At 44.3% G+C, this 21,166-nt stretch overlaps 1 non-coding gene across 1 annotated transcript; it reads right to left on the bottom strand.

The window, feature by feature from the left end:
• Positions 1–4,813: 4,813 nt before the first annotated feature.
• On the bottom strand, positions 4,814–4,920 carry LOC145118315 (small nucleolar RNA R71). The gene has a single exon (XR_013713271.1). It is a non-coding gene; the product is annotated as a small nucleolar RNA R71 (small nucleolar RNA).
• Positions 4,921–21,166: the final 16,246 nt, after the last annotated feature.

Raw genomic sequence — 21,166 nt, 5'->3', positions numbered from 1 at the left:
CCAGACACCCCCGAAGGTGTGTCCGAATCCCTCAAACCAAGGCTTTGATACCAACTTGTAACATCCCAAAATCGAGACCCAATTTTTTTTTTGTTTACTTATATTACTCTAGAAATAGTTCACGGAAAACATGATTAATATCATTTCAAAACATCAAGTCATAGATCACAAGTCTTGAAAACCATAATATCAAATAGTAAAATGTCAGAGTACAGTCCCAGGGTTCTCAATGCGGAGATCATGTGTGTGTGTGTGATGCGCTGCTACCCTGCCGGCTCCTTCCCCTTAGATGAAGAGGTACCTGAAACCAAAACTAAAAACTGTAAGCACAAAGCTTAGTGAGTTCCCCCATCATACCATATACCATGCAACATACATACTGTCGGGCAATTCTGGGGTGCCCGACCTACCCATGTCAGGCCATTCTGGGGTGTTGACCTACCCATGTCAAGCCATTCTGGGGTGCTGACATACCCATGTCAGGCCATTCTGGGGTGTCGACTTACCCTCCGGTCTATCTCACCCGGCCACGGGGACTGTTTCACCCCTTACCACTATCACATAATAACATATTGTAATCCTGCTCTCAGACATATATGGGGTGTCCGACCTACCCTTCGGTCCTAACGACTGAATCGGGGGACTATTCCCCTCCTACTACCACTATCTTATATAGCATATCATACTGGCACATAAATCACGTCAGGTAGTAGCAAACCTAGACAATTATAACAAAGACAATCATCTAAAGACAACTCCTGCTGGTGGGCCGGCATTATGGCCGTAGACCCACCTCTACTGGAGGGTAACTCACCTCAATGTCGTGTAGTGTCTGATCCATCTGCGGTATGGAAACCAATTCTCCTCAACTCCTCAATCCCTACACGACAACTTTTCTAAGTTATCAATTCATACGCATAACCCTTACTACCACTATCTCATATAACATATCATACTGGCACATAAATCATGTCAGGTAGTAGCAAACCTAGACAATTATCACAAAGAGAATCATCTAAAGACAACTCCTGCTGGTGGGCCGGCATTGTGGCCGTAGACCCACCTCTACTGGAGGGTAACTCACCTCAATGTCGTGTAGTGTCTAATCCGTGTGCGGTATGGAAACCAACTCTCCTCAACTCCTCAATCCCTACACGACAACTTTTCTAAGTTATCAATTCATACTCATAACCCTTACGAGGGTCAACTCAAGTCCAAGTCAATGTCAAGGTCAAAACCCTGATCAAAGTCAACATCTGGTCAAAGTCAACATTTGGTTAACTCGACTCGCCAAGTTGGTCCACCAACTCATCGAGTCCCCACTTCCACGAAATGCTACAACCTCGTCCCTACTCGTCGAGTCTAGCAAGAGCTCGACGAGTTCTCCTTCAAAAAAACATCAGGACCTTCTTCAACTGACTCGCCGAGTTCTTCCTTGGACTCGTCGAGTCCATCTTCATCCATATGAAGGTGTTTAGTCTATGACTCGCCGAGTTCATCCTTGAGCTCGTCGAGTCCGTCTTCATGTGGTTGGGACATTGCCTTGAACTCGTCGAGTTCCTCCTTGAACTCGATGAGTCCTTCGATCTTCAAGTCCATAACAAACCCCTAACAGGCTGAGTGTTCCTTCCACTCAACTAAAGACCATTTCCAGAAGACATTTGGGGGAAAATGCGACCCGACTTGCCGAGTCTCCCAAGCGACTCGTCGAGTCCCTCTTTATCCAAAACTATTCAGTCAATAATAATGGATCTTAATGCATCAAAACCATAGATCTGACCTCCTAAGGTCCATTTTACACGTAAAGTTCTAATCTTGACGTCCATGCGTGGGGTTTTTGGCTCAAAAAGCCATAAAAGGAGGTATATATGAAGCATGGGTCTCCCATGGCTATAAAGTTGGCACCTTTATGCCATGGGAACCCTCAATGGTTCCAGATCTGAAGTGTAACTCCAACACACACACACACAAAATCCGATTATAACTTCACAAAACTCATAAAAAGGGTAGAAAATAGCCCCAAATCAAGATCTAAGAGATAGATGGTCAAGGTTCAAGCTTTTTACCTTGAATGAACTGAGAATGAAGCAAAACCTCTGGATCTACTAGCTTCCACTTGAACCTCCAAGCTTCCTTCTTCTCTTCCAACTTCAAATGCACACAAAAGTCACCAAAAAGCTCAAGAATACTCAAAATAGGCTTAGGGTTCGAGTTAGGGCTTTCTCTGGATTGGGAGGAACAATGGAGGCTGGTTTGGGGCGTTATAAGTTGTTTAAATAGGGTGCAAACCCCAAATAGTAGGGTTTCATCCAGACAGTCCTACTCGTCGAGTCGGTCTCCCGACTCGTCGAGTAGGTCACTTATCCTACCGATCCAAATTCGAGTCTACTTGATGAGTTGGGCCTCCAACTCGCCGAGTCCCAGAGCAAAACATGAGTTTACCTTAATTAAAATACGTACCAGGAACCGGGTGTTACAGTTGAACAAGCTGACGGTCAAAAACCGTTATCCACTTCCGAGGATCGACGATTTATTCGATCAGTTGCAGGGGGCATTGATATTGCCATATTTATACATGTTTTAGGCAATATTTAAGTATATTTTAATTAATATTTTGGTTATTTGTATTGAATAATGATACTTATAAGCTTAAATTGTACTTTGCAGCCCAAAAGATGCATTCTTGAAGAAAAGGGACTAAAAACGACAAAGCTTGGAACTTTGGAGGCTTGGAGAATAAAAGAAAAAGAAACCCACGAAATCAGCTTAATTCACGACGTGAGGATTGAAGATTCACGACGTGAGTTAGAATATTCCAGAAGATTAGCATCGCGGATTAGGACTCCTTGTCAAACACGGATATCTACTGTATTCACGTCGTGAGACATACCTTTTCACGACGTGAGCGTGTATTTTTCAAAAACTATATATTCTCTTGATCATTACGACTTTGGGAGTCTTTGACTGACTTGGAGAGTTCCTGGAGACGAAAATCAGAAGGAAAAGAAGCTTGGAAGTTGGTTTGCATACCAAGGAAGAAGAAGAGTTCATACTTAGCTTAATAGTTTGGTACATTTAAACATTATTAAGACTTTGGTTTGTTTATGTTTGTTTGTTAGCATGTCCAGCTAAATCCTAGCTGCTTCTGTTAGCTAGATGAAGCTGGAACTCATGGTTTTATTTAATTAAACTAGACTTTTCTTGTTGGTTATGTCTTGTGTTTGATTGGTTTACCTAGCATGCTTGTTTTGTTAATTTAATTGCTTAAACTTCTTATTCTGTGTAGTTAATGACCATTATTCTGCATGAATTTGAACACCTAGTAATTTAGTGAACATTAGATTATTAGAGCTAAGATTGAACCAATCTTATTTAAGAAATTGAATTAATAAATTAGGTTATGCTAGAGAAATCATGTTATGACCATAATTTGTGTTTGTCAACCTAATCTTACATAGCCCCAATCCATTAAAAAATTGATTTTAGCTATTGTGTGACCATACATAGATCTACATGAATTAGTTAATATTAGTTAATTTGGAACTGAATTGCTAATACTATTTTAATTGGTAACCAACAGGAATTGTCATAACTAATTTATAAACCATTGAGGGAAAGTGGATTCGAACTAACAGAAGTGTTTTGTTTATTGATTGAATTTGTGTTAAGAATTAAGTTCATCTAAACTTTCAAAATTAGATAAAACCACTACTTTACTAGGAAATTAGGTTAATTTAATAGTAGATAAATTAATTAGTTAAAACTGTTCCCTGTTATCGACACCCGACTTACCTAAGCTATTCTATAATTTAGCAAGGTACATTGCCTAGGTGCAATTTAGTTAGTTAAGTTAGTTAGGTTATAAATTTAAAACTAGGGGTAGCTATTTGCACGCATCAAGTTTTTGGCGCCGTTGCCGGGGAACGGCTTATTTAATTATTGATTTATTTGCTTTAAATTAATCGATCCTTTTTGTGGGGTAAAACCTGCAAAAAGTTATTTTTTCAGTTTAGTTTATTTTCTTCCAGTACTGAACTCACGACGTGAGCATTTAGGGCTCACGACGTGAATCCAGTCATTTCCAGTTTTCTTTGTTTTTCTGTTTTAGTTCAGTTTTACGTTTTTGTTTTTGTTTATTTTGCAGAAGTTCAAGACCAGAGGTTCAACCACACCTTTAGTGCCACCGTTGGAAGATCCAGAGTCGGCCCTTCACAAGAAGACAACTAAAAACGCAAAAGTAGACCAACCACCAAAGAAGTCACCTTTCAAGGATCTCAAATCGGTCTTTGGAAAGAAATCAGGCAAGAAAGTGGGAGAGTCAAGTTCATTAAGCATTGATCAAAATCCAAACCCAAAAGAATCTGAATACGAGTCTGATCCCGAATTTGCATTAGAAAAAAGTGACAACAAGGACAAGCAAGAGAACGCGATGGAGAATATTGCTAATATGTCCATGGGAGCATACAAGAAGCGGATACGAGATGATGTTGGTCAGGGTCTAGTACAACCTACAATTCCTGTCACTGCCACATTCAAGCTGAAAGGACACATCCTTACTACACTTAAGGATATACCATTTTATGGAAAAGATCATGAGGATGCTTTTAAGCATCTAGATGAGGTCAATGACATTGCGGATTATTTCAATGTCCCTAATGTTCCTAGAGAGACAGCTTTGTTGAGGATGCTACCAATCACTTTTGAAGGAGCTGCAAAAGACTGGCTGAAGGCACTACCACTTGGTGCAATCACTACTTGGGCCCAAATGCGCGAGAAGTTTCTAGAACAATTCTGCCCACCATCCAAGATATCAAAACTCAAGAAGGCGATAGCCAATTTTGAGCAAAATCCGGGTGAGTCACTTTACGAGGCATGGGAACGCTATAAAGGGTTATTAAGAAATTGTCCTCAACATGACCTCAATATACAACAAGAAGTGTCTATATTCTATGATGGGGTGAATGTCGTGACAAGGCAACTCCTTGATTCTTAAGGACCACTTACAAAGAAAAATCCGGGTGAAGTAAAAGAGTTGATTGAAGAGTTCGTAAAGCATTCTCGTGAGTACCACAATCCAAGAAATGATGGAACAAAGGGAATTGGTAGTGGAGCATCAGAATAAATGGCTGCTGTGATGGTAATTCTCAATAATATGGAGCGAAGGTTGACCCAAATGCATCAATCAATTCATGCTATAAGAGTTGGTTGTGAAAGATGTAATGGTCCACACTTCACCAAGGATTGCCACTTAGATGATAATGGGAACAAAAAGGCTCAAGTTTTCTATTCGAGTGGGGATAAATACGATGAAGACTGGAGAAAACCAAAGAAGGAGTGGTTGCCATACGATGAGTACTAGAAGCAAAAAGAAGAAAAATATAGGCAGACAGACCGAGGCATCTACCAAAAGGAACAACCACCAGCTGAGAAAATAGTTGACTTAGAGAACATGCTTACTCATTTTATGGAGGCTCCAGAAAAGAGACACGATGAGACAGATGCAGCCATGAGAGATCAAAGAGTAATGATAAAAGAGCAACAAATCACGATGAAGGAACAGTGTGACATCCCCAATTTCATGGCCACAAAAGACCGATTTAATTTATGCTTTTTAAATAAAATCAGAGTAATCCTTTGATTAAAAGAGTTGCAGAATTTGTTCCCAAAACAAAATATGATAAGAATTTATCAAAGCATTTCTTAAAGAAATGTATTTTCATTATATAACAAAATCTCGGGATGTCATGTTCCGATACAGACCAAAAGCATAAACAGTACAAAATAGACCTTACAACAGTTATTTACAACTATAGGTCTATAATCCAAAATATCTTGACAAATCATCCAGCTTATGCTCTAGTGCCACTTCCTGTAATACAAAGAAAACTTAGTGGGTCAGGCTTGGGATCCTGGTGAGCATATAGGGTTTTCAACCCACAATAAATAATTATATTAAGTTCATCAACCAACAATAACCCGATTACCCATTCCCGTTATCCTCACTTTACGTCCCTAAAACAACTATCACAAGGGACCTAGTCTAAGGACTTTCATCGGGATGGACACTACTGCAAAGTGGGTTCCTCAGCAATAAATGTCCTAAAGGCAACCATGAGGGGGATAGAGTACACCGGTGAACACATCGTGCACAAACACCTACAGGTTGCCAACCTGCCAGCATTCCACTGGACTGTCTAGAAAGAGTCCGTGGTCGTCATCCATACTCCGCTAGATGACTAGATCAACAAAAACATTGAGGCCTCTCATCATTTTATTTCATCACACATCAACTATCTACCCATGTTCTACCCAACATATTTGTAGATAAAGATATATACATTTATATACAGCTTAAAACCTGTATAAAACTTTCATTCAACACTTATTTCAAATAAACAAATAATATATAAACACATAGTATGTATTTTATAAAGTATACTTCATATCTATGTGTTAGAAGAAAATGACTACACACTCACTTGATAAGACGATGACCAAACAGCACTACGGCTCTTAAGGTGATATTCCTTGATGAAACTGGGCTTCTCGCGGGCAGAGTTTCGGCTTGAAAACTCTTTTTCTCGGGATCTTCGGGACTTGCTTCGGGTGTCGGGATGATACCGGGACTTCGGGGGTGTTTTAAGATGGCTAGAGAAGGTATAGAGAGTGAGAGATATGGTGAATTAGCAACCTAAATCGGTTGGCCGCGCTTTCTATTTATAGGCTGAGATTTCATTATTCACGTCGTGAACTTGGTCATGATCAGTTCTTAGACTCGACGTCTGACTCCTAGCTCTGGACGGTGTCAATCAATGGTTCACGTCGTGAAGCTCCTGATCACGTCGTGAATCCTGACACAGGTTGAAGTTTGTGCCCCGAACTTCAGAAAATCATATCTTTCGCATACGAGCTCTGTTTTTTACGTTCTTTATATCCACGCGTAGGTGAGATTATGCTCTACAACTTTCATTTAGACTCTGTCGGCTGGTTTTGAATTTATTTTTAATATTATAATTTTAACAGACCGGGACAGGAAAAGTCCATTAAAAATTCATAACTTCTTCATCCGACGTCCGTTTTCGTCTGTCTTTTTACCGTTGAGTTACTATCGACGAGATCTTCGATTCTCATTTAGATTGTTTCGGCTAAAAACCACTCAATCTCATATTCGAACTTTGGGTTGCATATTGCTAAGTTAAAACTTCGAAAAATCATAACTTCCTCATACGAAGTCAGATTTGGACGTTCTTTTTATGCACGCTCTCAGTTTAACGTATTCTACGACTTTTGTTTAGATCACTAAGGCTAAAAATCGCTCTTTCATAAATTCACAATTTACGTCGCGCAATGTCGTATCGGTTCTGTCACGAAACATCAACAGGTCATAACTTCTTCATTATAACTCGGATTTCAGTACTCTTTATATCTCTGGAATCCTTGTTTCGACCACTACAACTTTATCCTTAGTTATCGGCTTTATTTAATATTTATTTCTGACGCTCATTTTTATTCTTAATTCATTAATCATAATAATTAAGTAAATAAACACATAATTCACATAATATTCACATGATTCCTCTTTATTACTTCAAAATGAGTTACAAAGGTTGACCTAGACTATTAAACCATCATTAATGCTTAGCCCATAAACACGGGCGTTACAATTCTCTCCCCCTTAGGATGATTCCGTCCCTAGAATCACACATCAGCAACAAATGCGGGTAGCGACTCATCATGTCACTCTCCGTCTCCCAAGTGAGATTTGGCCCATTCGTATGTTTCCAACGGACAAGCACTAATTCGACCATCTTGCGTCGTAGCTTCTTAGTCTTACGGTCAACGATTGCCTCTGGTTCTTCAATTAACCTTTTGTTTTCATCCAACCTTAATTCAGAAATTGGTATGTCGGGAATTCTCCCGCGAACTTTCTCAAATAACACACATGAAAAGTGTTATGTTGTAAGCTTGGTTCCCAATCCTCTGAAGAACCTTAAACGGTCCAATAAACCTTGGACTTAACTTTCCTCTTTTACCAAATCTTATAAGCGCCTTCCACGGTGAGACTTTAAGCAAAACCGAGTCTCCAACTTCGAATGTCATCGGTTTTCTTTTCTTGTCAGTATAGCTCTATTGACGATCCTGAGCTGCTAGCATTCTTTCCCTAATTACTTTCAACTTTTCAGCAGTCTGATGGACTATCTCAGGTCCCATAAACTACTTTTCCCCAGCCTCAAGCCAACAAGACGGCGTACGACACTTCTGTCCATACAAAGCTTGATAAGGTGCCATCTTTATGCTCGAGTGGAAAATATTATTGTAGGAAAATTCTACCAAAGGTAAATGTTCATCCCAGTTACCTTGGAATTCCAGGGTACATGCCCTCAGCATATCTTCAAGTGTTTGTATCGTTCGTTCGCTCTGACCATCAGTTTGCGCATGGTAAGCTGTACTCAAACACAACTAGGTACCCAATTCCTCTTGTAGACTTCTCGAAAACCTTAAGGTGAAACGGCTGTCACGGTCTGATACAATCGTTAATGGAACACCGTGAAGCCTCACGATTTCCTTCACGTAAGGATTCGCAAGCTTATCCATAGACCATTTCTCATTGGCTGCTATGAAGTGCGCACTCTTAGTGAAGCGATCAACGACCACCCAAATCATGTCGTGACCGTTCTTTGTTCTCGGCAGTTTAGTGACAAAATCCATAGCAATGTCCTCCCATTTACCCATAGGTACAGGTAAAGGTTCTAAACTCCCATATGGTTTCTGATGTTGTGCCTTAACTCTAGCACATGTCACACACTCGGCCACATACTTTGCAATATCAAGCTTCATCGTCGGCCACCAGTAATAGGGTTTCAGGTCCCTATACATTTTAGTGCTACCGGGATGAATCGAGTACATGGTTTTGTGAGCTTTTTCCATCAGAAGATCTCTTATTCCTCCTATCTTAGGTACCCAAATCCGATCTTGGAATACCTTCAGTCCATGACTATTTGTACCGAACACTAACGTTTTGCCCAAACGTTCCTCCTTTCGGTCATTCTTCTCTGAAGCTTCTTGTTAAGCTTTCTTTATACTTTCCACAATTATCGAGACAACTTCAATTCTCAACGCTCTTGGCCTTTTTCTTTCAAGATTGACTTTCCGACTGAGAGCATCAGCGACAACATTAGCTTTACCGGGGTGGTAAAGTATCTCACATTCGTAGTCCTTAAGTAACTCTAGCCAACGTCATTGCCTCATATTTAATTCTTTCTGAATAAAGAGATATTGGAGACTCTTATGATTAGTGAAAAGCTTGCACTACGTGCCATAAAGGTAATGCCTCCAAATCTTTAGAGCAAATACTACCGCTGCCAACTCCAGATCATGAGTGGGGTAGTTCTTTTCTTGCTCCTTCAGCTGTCGAGATGCATATGCTATCACCTTTTCTCTTTGGATCAAAAAAACAACCCAACCCAACACAAGACGCATCGCTATAGCCAGCGAAGTCTTCGATTCTGTCGGGTAGAGAAAGAATCGGTGCTTCACATAATTTCTTCTTTAGCAACTCGAATGCTTCTTTGTGCTTATCACTCCAAGTATAAGTAGCTCCTTTGTGGGTCAAAGCTGTCAACGGAGTAGCGATCGAAGAAAAGCCTTGGATAAACCTTCGGTAATATCCGGCTAATCCCAAAAAGCTTCGGATCTCTGTGGGACTTTTCGGTTGTTCCCACTTTATCATAGCTTCAATCTTGGCTGGATCAACCATTATCCCTTCTTGGTTGACCACGTGACCCAAGAATTGAACTTCTCGAATCCAAAAATCACATTTGGAGAACTTGGCATACAGCTTCTCCTTCTTCAATACTTCTAACACTTCCCGCAAGTGTCTGCCATGATCCTCTTGGCTTTTCGAGTAAATCAGAATGTCGTCTATGAACACTATCACAGATTTATCGAGGAATGGATTACAAACCCTATTCATTAAATCCATGAATGATGCTGGAGCGTTGGTTAGTCCAAACGACATAACCAAGAACTCGTAGTGTCCATATCATGTTCTGAAAGCAGTTTTCTCAACGTCCTGCTCTCTCACCTTTAGCTGATGATATTCTGACCGTAGGTCGATCTTTGAAAAATAACTTGAGCCTTGCAGCTGATCGAACAGGTCATCAATCCTTGGCAGTGGATATTTATTCTTTATCGTTGCCTTATTCAGCTCTCTATAATCTATGCACATTCTCATACTCCCGTCCTTCTTCTTTACGAATAACATCGGAGCTCCCCAGGGCGATGAACTAGGTCTAATGAAACCTTTGTCCAATAACTCCTGAAGTTGCATCATCAGCTCCTTCATCTCCGTCGGTGCTAATCGATACGGTGCTTTCGCTATTGGTGTGGTTCCTGGTAACAAGTCTATTCTGAACTCCACTTGTCTATCAGGCGGTAATCCAGGAAGATCTTCGGGAAATACTTCCGGATAATCACACACCACTGGAATATTATGCGCCTCCTTCTTTTACTTCTTAGCATCGATCACGAATGCTAGATATGAAGTACATACCTTGGCCAAACACTTTCTGGCTTTCATTAGGGAAATGATTCCAGAGTTCACTCTGCGTTTGTCCCCATACACCATAAATGACTCTTTCCCTGGCGGGTTTACCTTTACTATCTTCTTTCTGCATAATATTTCGGCATCATTAGCGCTAAGCCAATCCATTCCCAGCATGATGTCGAAACCATTTAGTTTTATAGGAAATAATTCCTCGTGGAACTTATTCCTATTCTAATCAATGAAGATGTTTTTCATGCGATAGCTAACAGGTACAAACTTGCCACTAGCAACTTCGACAAATAAATCATTATCTAGTTTATCAACAGGCAAAGCTAGTTTTCTACCAAATTCATGCGAAATAAAGGAGTAGTTGGCTCTAGAGTCAAACAAAATTTGGGCAGGCAATTCGTTTACGAGAAAGGTACCTGAAGCGACATCAGCTTCTTCCTTGGAAGCTTTGAGTGTCATCTGGAAGGCTCTTGCCGTCGGCTTTGGTGGAATGTTGGGTTTTGCTGCCTCCTTCTTTTTCGGTCAGTCCCTTGAGATGTGCCCCTCCTCACCACATCCATAACAGAATTTCTTGATGAGGGTGCACTCATTGGCATAGTGCCCTGGCTTTCCATATTTAAAACATGTGACTTATCTGTCACATTTCCCATGATGCTCCTTCTTACATTTGTCGCACCATTTGGCCTCCCCTCCTCCTCCTCTCGAACTAGACTTCGAGAATTTACTTTTCTCGTTGTTGGACCTCGAAGATCCATCAAACTTCCTTTTCTCACCAACATCAGCCCTCTCCAGACCCCTTTCCTTCAGCTGTGTCTCTACATTCTTAGCTGCTCGAACAGCTGCCTTCAGAGTGGTTGATATCTTGATCGTTGGGCCAAAGTCAGCTGGCAGTCCGTTCGCGAACTTTTCAATTTTGGAGAGTTCAGTTCGCACTAGGTATGGAAACAACTTCATCTTTTCCATGAATGCAGTAGCATAGTCGTCAATGCTCATTCTCCCCTTCTTTATGTTTTGGAATTCATTGTTCAGATCAATCAGATCTATCTCTGAAGAGTACTGCATCTTTAGTTGCTCCAAGAACTCTTCCCATGACATCTTCAGGGCTTCTCCTCGCGACATTGTATCCGCCATTAGTTTCCACCAGCTCAAGACTCCAGTTTTCAGTTGTCTTACTGCGAAGACGGTCGTTTGTTTCTCGCTACAGTTGCAGCTCTCGAACACCATCTCTAACGCCTAATCTCAGGTATGCAGTTAATTTGAGTCAAACTTTATAATTTTACCTTTGGACTCGACGAGTTCGAGGCCCAACTCATCGAGTAGGATCGAATCCGGGTCGGGAACTAAGTGACCTACTCGACGAGTCGGAAGACCGACTCGGCGAGTAGGAGCTGTCTGATGGAAACCCTAATTTTAAGGGTTTGTCCCCCTATTTAAAGAAACATAACACCCTGGTGGCCTCCCTTATCACTCCCTCAACGTCCAGAAACCCTAATTCGCCACCTTGAGCCTTGTGAGTGCTTGAGTGCCATTTTGTTGAGTAATCTTGTGTGATTGAAGCTTGTGTGAAGAAGAGGAAGGAGGAGTACTTCAAGAGAAGATTGTAGATCCATGATCAACACCATTTTCCCCACACTTTCTGGTAATAAAGCTTCACACTTGACTTCTGATTCTTAGATCTCCTTATGGTCATTTTTGGGCCAAGAAGCTGGATTCATGAGACTTAGAAGTCCCAAGTTAGTACATCTTCAGATCTGGAACCTTGAAGGGTCCTCATGGCATAAAGGTGCCATCTTTATGGCCATGAGAACCCCATGCATGTAATAAACCCCTAGTTTGGCCCTTTGAGCACAAATGTTCCATGCATGCATGTAAAGTTCATGACTTTACGTGTTATATCGACCTTAGGAGCCCAGATCTACCTTTTGGATGAGATTTGCACATCAGAAATCGAGTTATAGACTTGGACATTCGTTGACTCGACGAGTCGTTCTTGGGACTCGGTGAGTCGTAGGTTGGTTCCCTAAACCTGTTATGATTCAAAGGAACCTAGTTGACTTTAAAAGGGATGTAGATGAGTCCATAGAAAGGACTCAACGAAATAGACATAGCCATGGACCTGGAAACCATGGGACTCGGCGAGTACAGGAACGCACTCGGCGAGTCCAAGGCCATCTCCCAACCCATGAATATGGACTCGACGAGTTGTTCATACAACTCGGTGAGTCACAGACTAGACACGTTCATATAATGAAGATAAACTCGACGAGTTCAAGTAGGAACTCGGCGAGTCGGTTGAAGATTGTCCCGATGATATGATTGAAGGAGAACTCGTCGAGTTCTTGCTAAACTCGACGAGTAGAGTCGGGTTGGGGGCAGATGAAAGGATAGGGACTCGGCGAGTTGGCGGGCCAACTCGGCGAGTCAGGTCAACTGGAAAGTTGACATTGACCAAGATGTGGACTTTAGCCAGGGGTAAAATGGTCATTTTATCCTAAGGATAGTTATCAGTTTCTGACCAAGTGTCATTGTGGAAATTATAGTCGGGGAGTCGCCGGAGCAGCAGTCAGATATTTCCCGCTCAGTGTTTTAGCAGTCAGTTACGTGAGGTGAGTCTTCCTCCGGTAGGAACGGGTCTTCGGCCACAATTCCGGCCCGTTTAGATAGCAGTAGTTCCGGATTACGATCCGATGCCGGGAATTAGCCCGATGCAGTTTGTATGTTTTCGGACATCGGTCTGATGTCGGGGCGGTCCTGAGAAGTAGTTATGTATGTTTGATGTCTTTGTGGTTCATGCATGTTATGTGTTATGTGTTTTATGTACCGGGGTAAGCCTGATGTCGGGGCAAGCCCGATTTATGCTAGTTTATATGTTATGATTATAGGTTCCGGACTTCGGTCCGATGTCGGGGCGGTCCCGATGCAGATTATGTGATTATGCTATGTGTTATGATATATGTTATGTTGTGTATGTGTCGGGGTAAGCCTGATGCTGGGGTGAGCCCGATGCCCGATGCGGTCGGATGTCGGGGTGAGCCCGATGCCGGGAAGGAGTCCGATGCTGGGTAAGCCGATGTCGGAATTCGTCCCGATGCAGTGGGAGTAGTCCGAGAGTTATGTGATTATGTGATATGTGATGTGTATGGTATGTGGTAGTTTGGGGGAGCTCACTAAGCTTCGTGCTTACAGTTTCAGTTTTGGTTTCAGGTACTTCAGCTAGCATAGGGAAGGGCTCGGGATGATGGCATGGCACACACCACAGTCTTTTGGCATGGGAGTTCACTCTGATATTTTTATCATTTGTTTTTTCACGGTATTTGATATGATGTTTTGAGATACATGACATATGGTTTTCTTATGATTTTGGATGACTTATGGTTTTATATTAATTATCAAAACGAAATTTTTGGACCGTGATTTTGGGATGTTTCAAGTTGGTATCAGACCTTGGTTTGAGGTATTCGGGCACACTTCTAGGTATGTCTGAACTCAAACTAAGGAAGTGGTATAAAGTTTTCAAAAGAAAGGGTTGTAGAAAAAGCAAATGAGTTTTTAGAAAGGAAAGAACTTTGAAAAGAGAGAAAAGGGTGTGGTGCCTACAATCAGCCGAGCTCAAGTAAGTACTCCCAAATTACCCATACAAGTTTATGTTATGTTATGTTTATCAGCTTTATTAGAATAGCATGCTAGAATAGGACTAAGGATCTAGGAAGGATGCCTTATGTGCCTGGTATATGTGTACCAGCTTATTGAGAACTGCATGCTAGAATAGATTAGTCAGTATGATAGCCCGAGTAGTATATGCTTGATTATGTGTACTCAATGCCCGAATGTTGCTTGCTTTGTGCTTTTAGGAGTTCTAGTTGTCTTTCACTAACTAGTAAACGAATATGTTAAGTTACATATTACAAGGACTAAATAATTTCAGAAGGTTAGGTCTAGCTCTATTTCGCAGCTCTTGTCTGAGTCCAACCGTTGTAGGGTAGGACCTCTCATTCGAAGAATTATCTAGTATGAGTAATATGTAATAGTATTCGCGAGCTAGTTAGGAGAAGAAAGCAGGGACTTCTTATGCAGCTAATGGTAGGGAGTAGGTTGGTGATTTCCCTAGGCAAGCCTAGGATGAGAGTAGCGTGACATCAGCAGTAGTAGTAGTAGAAGGGACTTGGTGGGTTCAAGGCAGTTCTTGAGGAAAGTACGGATAGATGTGGAAGGTAGTATGGGCCCGTACTACTGAAAGCATAGGATCCGTACTTGAATCAAGGAAGGCTAAAATAAAACCAGGGAATTTGTAGTATATGTGATCCCTCTAGCTAAGAGTAGTATTCTGACATTGTTATGATGTGTTTTTCATAATGGTGGTTTTGCGCCCTAGACCAGCAGTTGGCAGTTCAGGTGCCGGAGAGGGATCGGGCTCAGGGTCTAGAGCCGAGTAGTTAGATGAGCAGACTAGGGAGTTCCTCTCCTCAGAGGTTACTCGTGTTATACTCGAGTAGAATCATGTGATCTTTGGTTCGGTCAAGGAGGGTATTCTAGAGCTTCTAGACGAGAAGGTGAGCGCTTTCCGCACTGAGGTGGCGGCCATGATGGGATCGCACACGCTCACCTTCAGGGAGTTCAGAGCATGTGGGGCTCCCGATTATCATGGGGCTCGGGACCTCATTGCCAGTACTAGATGGTTGGCGGATGTCACCAACGCAGTCCGCACTAGCAGATGTCCCGAGGGGGACAAGGATAGGCTTGCTTCCTGTCTTCTGAAGGACAGGGCACGTGACTGGTGGGAGGAGGTTGGGAGAGCCATAGTAGAAGAGGCAGTTTTGGATGCGATGACCTGGAGTGAGTTCACGACCAGATTCAGAGCTGAGTTCGCACCAGTTATTGAGGTGCAGCAGCTTGCCAGGGAGTTCCAGGATCTTCAGCAGACGACGGAGACAGTAGCGGAGATCACCGCCAAGTTTAGGGAGAGAGCCCTCCTTGTTCCGCAGTATGTGGCGGACGAGGAGATGAAGAAGGCTCGGTACCATGAGATGCTGTGGAGTGATATTAGACAGTTTGTGAGCCGCTCCAGCTGCAAGACGCTGGAGGACATGATTGACAACACTCGAGAGAGAGATTTGGATTTAGAGATGGAGGGGAAGAGGAAACCAGAGGGAGTTCAGTCGGGGGGTTCGGGCAAAAAGCCCAAGGTATCAGATCACAGGTCTCGGAGCCAGCAGAGCCACGGTCGTTGTGGCAAATGCGGCAGGATGCACGAGGGAACGTGGAAGGCAGGGAGTTCGGGCTGCTACAAGTGCGGCCGAGCGGGTCATATGAGCCGAGACTGCACAGCCACTACCACCACCACGACAGCATCAGATCTGATTTGCTTCCAGTGCAATCAGAGGGGAGACAAGCGGTCCTAGTTCCTGAGTTTAGCAGCAGTAGAGAAGGTGGCGGCACCTTCTCCTGCCACATTGAGGATTAATGATGGCCGTCAGGGCCGGGCAGAGGCGCCGACGGCACGGAGTAGGGCTTTTCAGCTCACTGCAGAGGAGGCACGAGCAGCTCCTGACGTGGTGACGGGTATGTATCTTTCTCTTATCTCTGTATTGTTATTGTTTTATTACTCATGACTGCTTGTTTTGGTTATAGGACCGTTCCTAGTGAACGGTATATCAGCTTTAGTACTGTTCGATTCGGGTGCCACCCGATCGTTTGTGTCGCTCGCGCTCAGCAAGCGGTTTGTAGGAGCTCCAGGGGAGCTGAGTTGTCCACTGGACATAGAGATAGCAGATGATAGGACCGTCGGGGTCACAAGGGTTCACAGCGGATGTACCCTTCAGTTGTTTGATCAGCAGTTTTTAGTGGATTTGGTTCCTATTCCCCTGCGAGGGAATAAGGTTATAGTGAGTATAAATTGGTTGAGCCCTAATGGGGCAGTGATAGATTGTGAGCAGCAGTTGGTTAGAGTTCGCGCCCCTGGTGGGGGAGAGTTAGTGATTCAGGGCGAGAGACCGCAACGTGGACCGATCTTATGTTCAGCAGCAAGAGCGAGGCGCTACTTTCAGCAGGGTTGGGCGGGGTACGTCGCCTACATTATGGATACCCGGGATAAGGGTAAGGCGACGATTGATGATGTACCAGTGGTAAGAGAGTACCCTGATGTATTCCCGGAGGATTTGCCTGGGATACCTCCTGAGAGACAGGTTGAGTTCCGGATCGACCTGGTCCCTGGTGCGGCTCCGATAGCCAAGGCACGATATCGGTTGGCTTCCCCAGAGATGCAGGAGTTGTCTACGTAGCTGCAGGAACTGCTAGACAAGGTTTTATCAGGCCGAGCAGTTCGCCATGGGGAGCCCCGATCCTATTTGTGAAGAAGAAGGACTGGTCGCATCGCATGTGTATAGATTACCGGGAGCTGAATAAGGTAACGGTGAAGAACCGTTACCCACTTCCGAGGATAATAGATTTGTTTGACCAGCTGCAGGGAGCATCTTGGTTCTCCAAGATTGATCTACGGTCCGGATATCACCAGATGTGGTTCAGAGATGGTGATGTGCAAAAGACCGCTTTTAGGACCCGCTATGGTCATTATGAGTTCATGGTGATGCCGTTTGGGCTCACTAATGCTCCAGCCGCCTTCATGGACCTCATGAACCGCGTGTGCAGACCGATGCTGGATTGGTCTGTAATAGTGTTCATTGATGATATCTTGGTTTACTCCAAGACTCAGGAGTTGCATGAGGAGCACTTGAGAGAGGTGCTAGACACACTGAGGATGGAGAGACTTTTTGAGAAGTTCTCTAAGTGTGAGTTCTGGTTGCGCGAGGTGCAGTTCCTTGGGCACATTGTCAATCAGAAGGGTATTTTGGTAGATCCGGCCAAGATAGAGGTCGTGATGCAGTGGGAGGTCCCGAGGTCTCCATCCGAGATTCGGAGCTTCCTGGGCCTGGCAGGGTACTATAGGAGATTTATCCAGGACTTCTCCAAGATAGCATTTCCGCTTACCCGACTGACCAAGAAGTCGGTAGTGTTTCGTTGGGGTCCTGAGCAGCAGACAGCCTTTGAGACGCTCAGGCAGCGATTGTGCGAGGTGCCGATTCTTACCCTCCCAGAGGGAGTAGATGACTTTGTAGTCTACTGTGACGCTTCGATCACAGGTATGGGATCAGTGTTGATGCAGCGGGGGCATGTGATAGCTTATGCCTCAAGACAGTTGAAGTCTAACGAGGTTAACTACCCGATGCACGATTTAGAGCTGGGGGCAGTGGTGTTCGCCCTCAATATTTGGCGGCATTACCTCTATGGAGTCCGGTGTACTATCTACATAGACCACAAGAGTTTGAGGTAGCTCATGGATCAGCCGAATCTGAACATGAGGCAGCGTCGGTGGTTACACCTGGTTAAGGATTACGACTGTGAGATCCTTTACCACCCGGGAAAGGCCAACGTAGTGGACGACGCCCTAAGCCGCAAGGCGGCAGCAGCTCCATCCTAGACATTTGTTTGTGGATGACAGTGATTACTCCATTACTGGAGCAGATTAGAGAGGCATAGGTCGAGGGCCTGAAAGAAGAGCGCCAGAAGAGCGAAAGGATAGTGGGTCGAGTAGCTTCGTTTGACTACGATAGCCGAGGATTGTTGACCCTTCATGGGAGGGTCTGGGTACCGTACCGGGGCGGAGTACGGCAGGTGTTGATGGATGAGTCCCACAAGTCTCGGTTCTCCATCCATCCAGGGGCGACGAAGATGTACAGAGATCTTCGACCCGATTACTGGTGGCCCTGCATGAAGCGGGACGTAGCTTGGTATGTGGAGAGATTCCTGACCTGCGGGAAGGTCAAGGAAGAGCACCAGAGGCCCCACGGCAAGATGCAGTCGTTAGATATTCTCGTGTGGAAATGGGAGGATATCACTATGGACTTTATTACTATGCTTCCCAGGACCGCACGTGGGGTTGATTCGATATGGGTCATCGTGGATCGATTGACCAAGAGCGCTCATTTTATACCGATCCAGGAGAGCATCTCAGCCGAGAAGTTGGCTGAGATTTATGTGCGAGAGATAGTAGAATGTCATGGAGTACCGATCTCGGTGGTGTCAGACCGAGACGTCCGGTTTACTTCCAGGTTTTGGAAGCGGTTTCACGACGAGATGGGTACTCGTCTCCACTTCAGCACCACGTTCCACCCTCAGACGGACGGCCAGAGCGAGAGAACGACTCAGACTCGCGAGGACATGCTTCGGGCATGTGTGCTAGATTTCGGTGGCAGTTGGGATACGTATCTTCCATTAGCAGAGTTTTTGTATAACAACAGCTACCACTCCAGTATAGACCGGCCTCCTTCGAGATGCTCTACGGAAGGAAGTGTAGGACCCCAATTTGTTAGGATAAGGTCGTTCAGCGAGTCATGGGGAGTACGGAGGTGGTACTCAGGATCACGGAGCGGATTCAGCAAGTCCGGAGCAGGCTCCAGACTGCTCAGAGTCGGCAGAAGAGTTACGCCGATAAGCGGCGTTCGGACTTGGAGTTTCAGGTGGGCGATATGGTCCTCCTGAAAGTGTCACCTTGAAAGGGTGTTATCAGATTTCATAAGCAGCGCAAGCTAGGCCCCAGGTTCATTGGTCCGTTTAGGGTTTTGGCCCGGGTGGGTCGGGTTGCTTATCGGCTAGATCTTCCAGCAGAGCTCAGCCAGATCCACAGCACATTCCATGTTTCTCAGTTGCGAAAGTGCTTAGTGGATGAATCAGCAGTAGTACCCCCTGAGGACATTCAGGTTGACGATATCCTGAACTATATCGAGAGACCAGTGGTGATTTTGGATAGCAAGACGAAGGAGCTGAGGATAAAAAGGGTAGAGTTAGTTAAGGTGCAGTGGCAGCACCGCAAGGGTTCGGAGTGGACGTGGGAGCCCGAGGAAGATATGAGGGAGCACTACCCCGAGTTGTTTTCAGAGACAGCAGACTTCGAGGACGAAGTCTAAGACAAGTGGGGGAGAATTGTAACGCCCAGTCTCAGGTATGCATTAAATTTGAGTCAAATTTTATAATTTTACCTTTGGACTCGATGAGTTGGAGGCCCAACTCATCGAGTAGGATCGAATCCGGGCCGGGAACTAAGTGACCTACTCGACGAGCCGGAAGACTGACTCGGCGAGTAGGAGCTGTCTGATGGAAACCCTAATTTTAAGGGTTTGTACCCCTATTTAAAGAAACATAACACCCTGGTGGCCTCCCTTATCACTCCCTCAACGTCCAGAAACCCTAATTCGCCACCTTGATCCTTGTGAGTGCTTGAGTGCCATTTTGTTGAGTAATCTTGTGTGATTGAAGCTTGTGTGAAGAAGAGGAAGAAGGAGGACTTCAAGAGAAGATTTTAGATCTAGGATCAGCACCATTTGCCCCTCACTTTCTGGTAATAAAGCTTCACACTTGACTTATGATTCTTAGATCTCCTTATGGTCATTTTTGGGCAAAGAAGCTAGATTCATGAGACTTGGACGTCCCAAGTTAGTACATCTTCAGATCTGGAACCTTGAAGGGTCCTCATGGCATAAAGGCGCCATCTTTATGGCCATGAGAACCCCATGCATGTTATAAACCCCCATTTTGGACCTTTGAGCACAAATGTTCCATTCATGCACGTAAAGTTCATGACTTTACGTGTTATATCGACCTTAGGAGCCTAGATCTACCTTTTGGATGAGATTTGCACATCAGAAATCGAGTTATAGACTTGGACATTCGTAGACTCGACGAGTCTTTCTTGGGACTCGACGAGTCGTGGGTTGGTTACCCAAACCTGTTATGATTCAAAGGAACCCAGTTGCGTTTAGAAGGTATTTAGATGAGTCCAGAGAAAGGACTCGACGAAATAGACATAGCCATGGACCTGGAAACCATGGGACTCGGCGAGTGCAGGAACGCACTCGGTGAGTCCAAGGCCATCTCCCAACCCATGAAGATGGACTCGATGAGTTGTTCATACAACTCGGCGAGTCACAGACTAGACACGTTCGTATGATGAAGATAAACTCGACGAGTTCAACGAGGAACTCGGCCAGTCGGTTGAAGATTGTCCCGATGATATGATTGAAGGAGAACTCGTCGAGTTCTTGCTAAACTCGACGATTAGAGTCGGGTTGGGGGCAGATGAAAGGATAGGGACTCGGCGAGTTGGCGGGCCAACTCGGCGAGTCAGGTCAACTGGAAAGTTGAATTTGACCAGGATGTGGACTTTAGCCAGGGGTAAAATGGTCATTTTACCCTAAGGATAGTTATCAGTTTCTGACCAAGTGTCATTATGGAAATTATAGTCGAGGTGTCGCCGGAGCAGCAGTCAGATATTTCCCGCTCAGTTTTTCAGCAGTCAGTTACGCGAGGTGAGTCTTCCTCCCGTAGGAACGGGTCTACGGCCACAATGTCGGCCCGTTTAGATAGTAGTAGTTTCAGATTACGATCCGATGTCGGGGATTAGCCCGATGCAGTTTGTATGTTTTCGGACTTCGGTCCGATACCGGGGCGGTCCCGAGAAGTAGTTATGTATGTTTCATGTCTTTGTGGTTCATGCATGTTATGTGTTATGTGTTTTATGTACTGGGGTAAGCCCGATGTCGGGGCAAGCCCGATTTATGC

Source organism: Lactuca virosa, chromosome 5 (genome assembly GCF_052849685.1).
Source record: "Lactuca virosa cultivar CGN04683 chromosome 5, Lactuca_virosa_CGN04683_v6, whole genome shotgun sequence".
Taxonomy (NCBI): Eukaryota; Viridiplantae; Streptophyta; class Magnoliopsida; order Asterales; family Asteraceae; genus Lactuca; species Lactuca virosa.
This window is presented reverse-complemented; position numbering and strand designations above follow the sequence as displayed.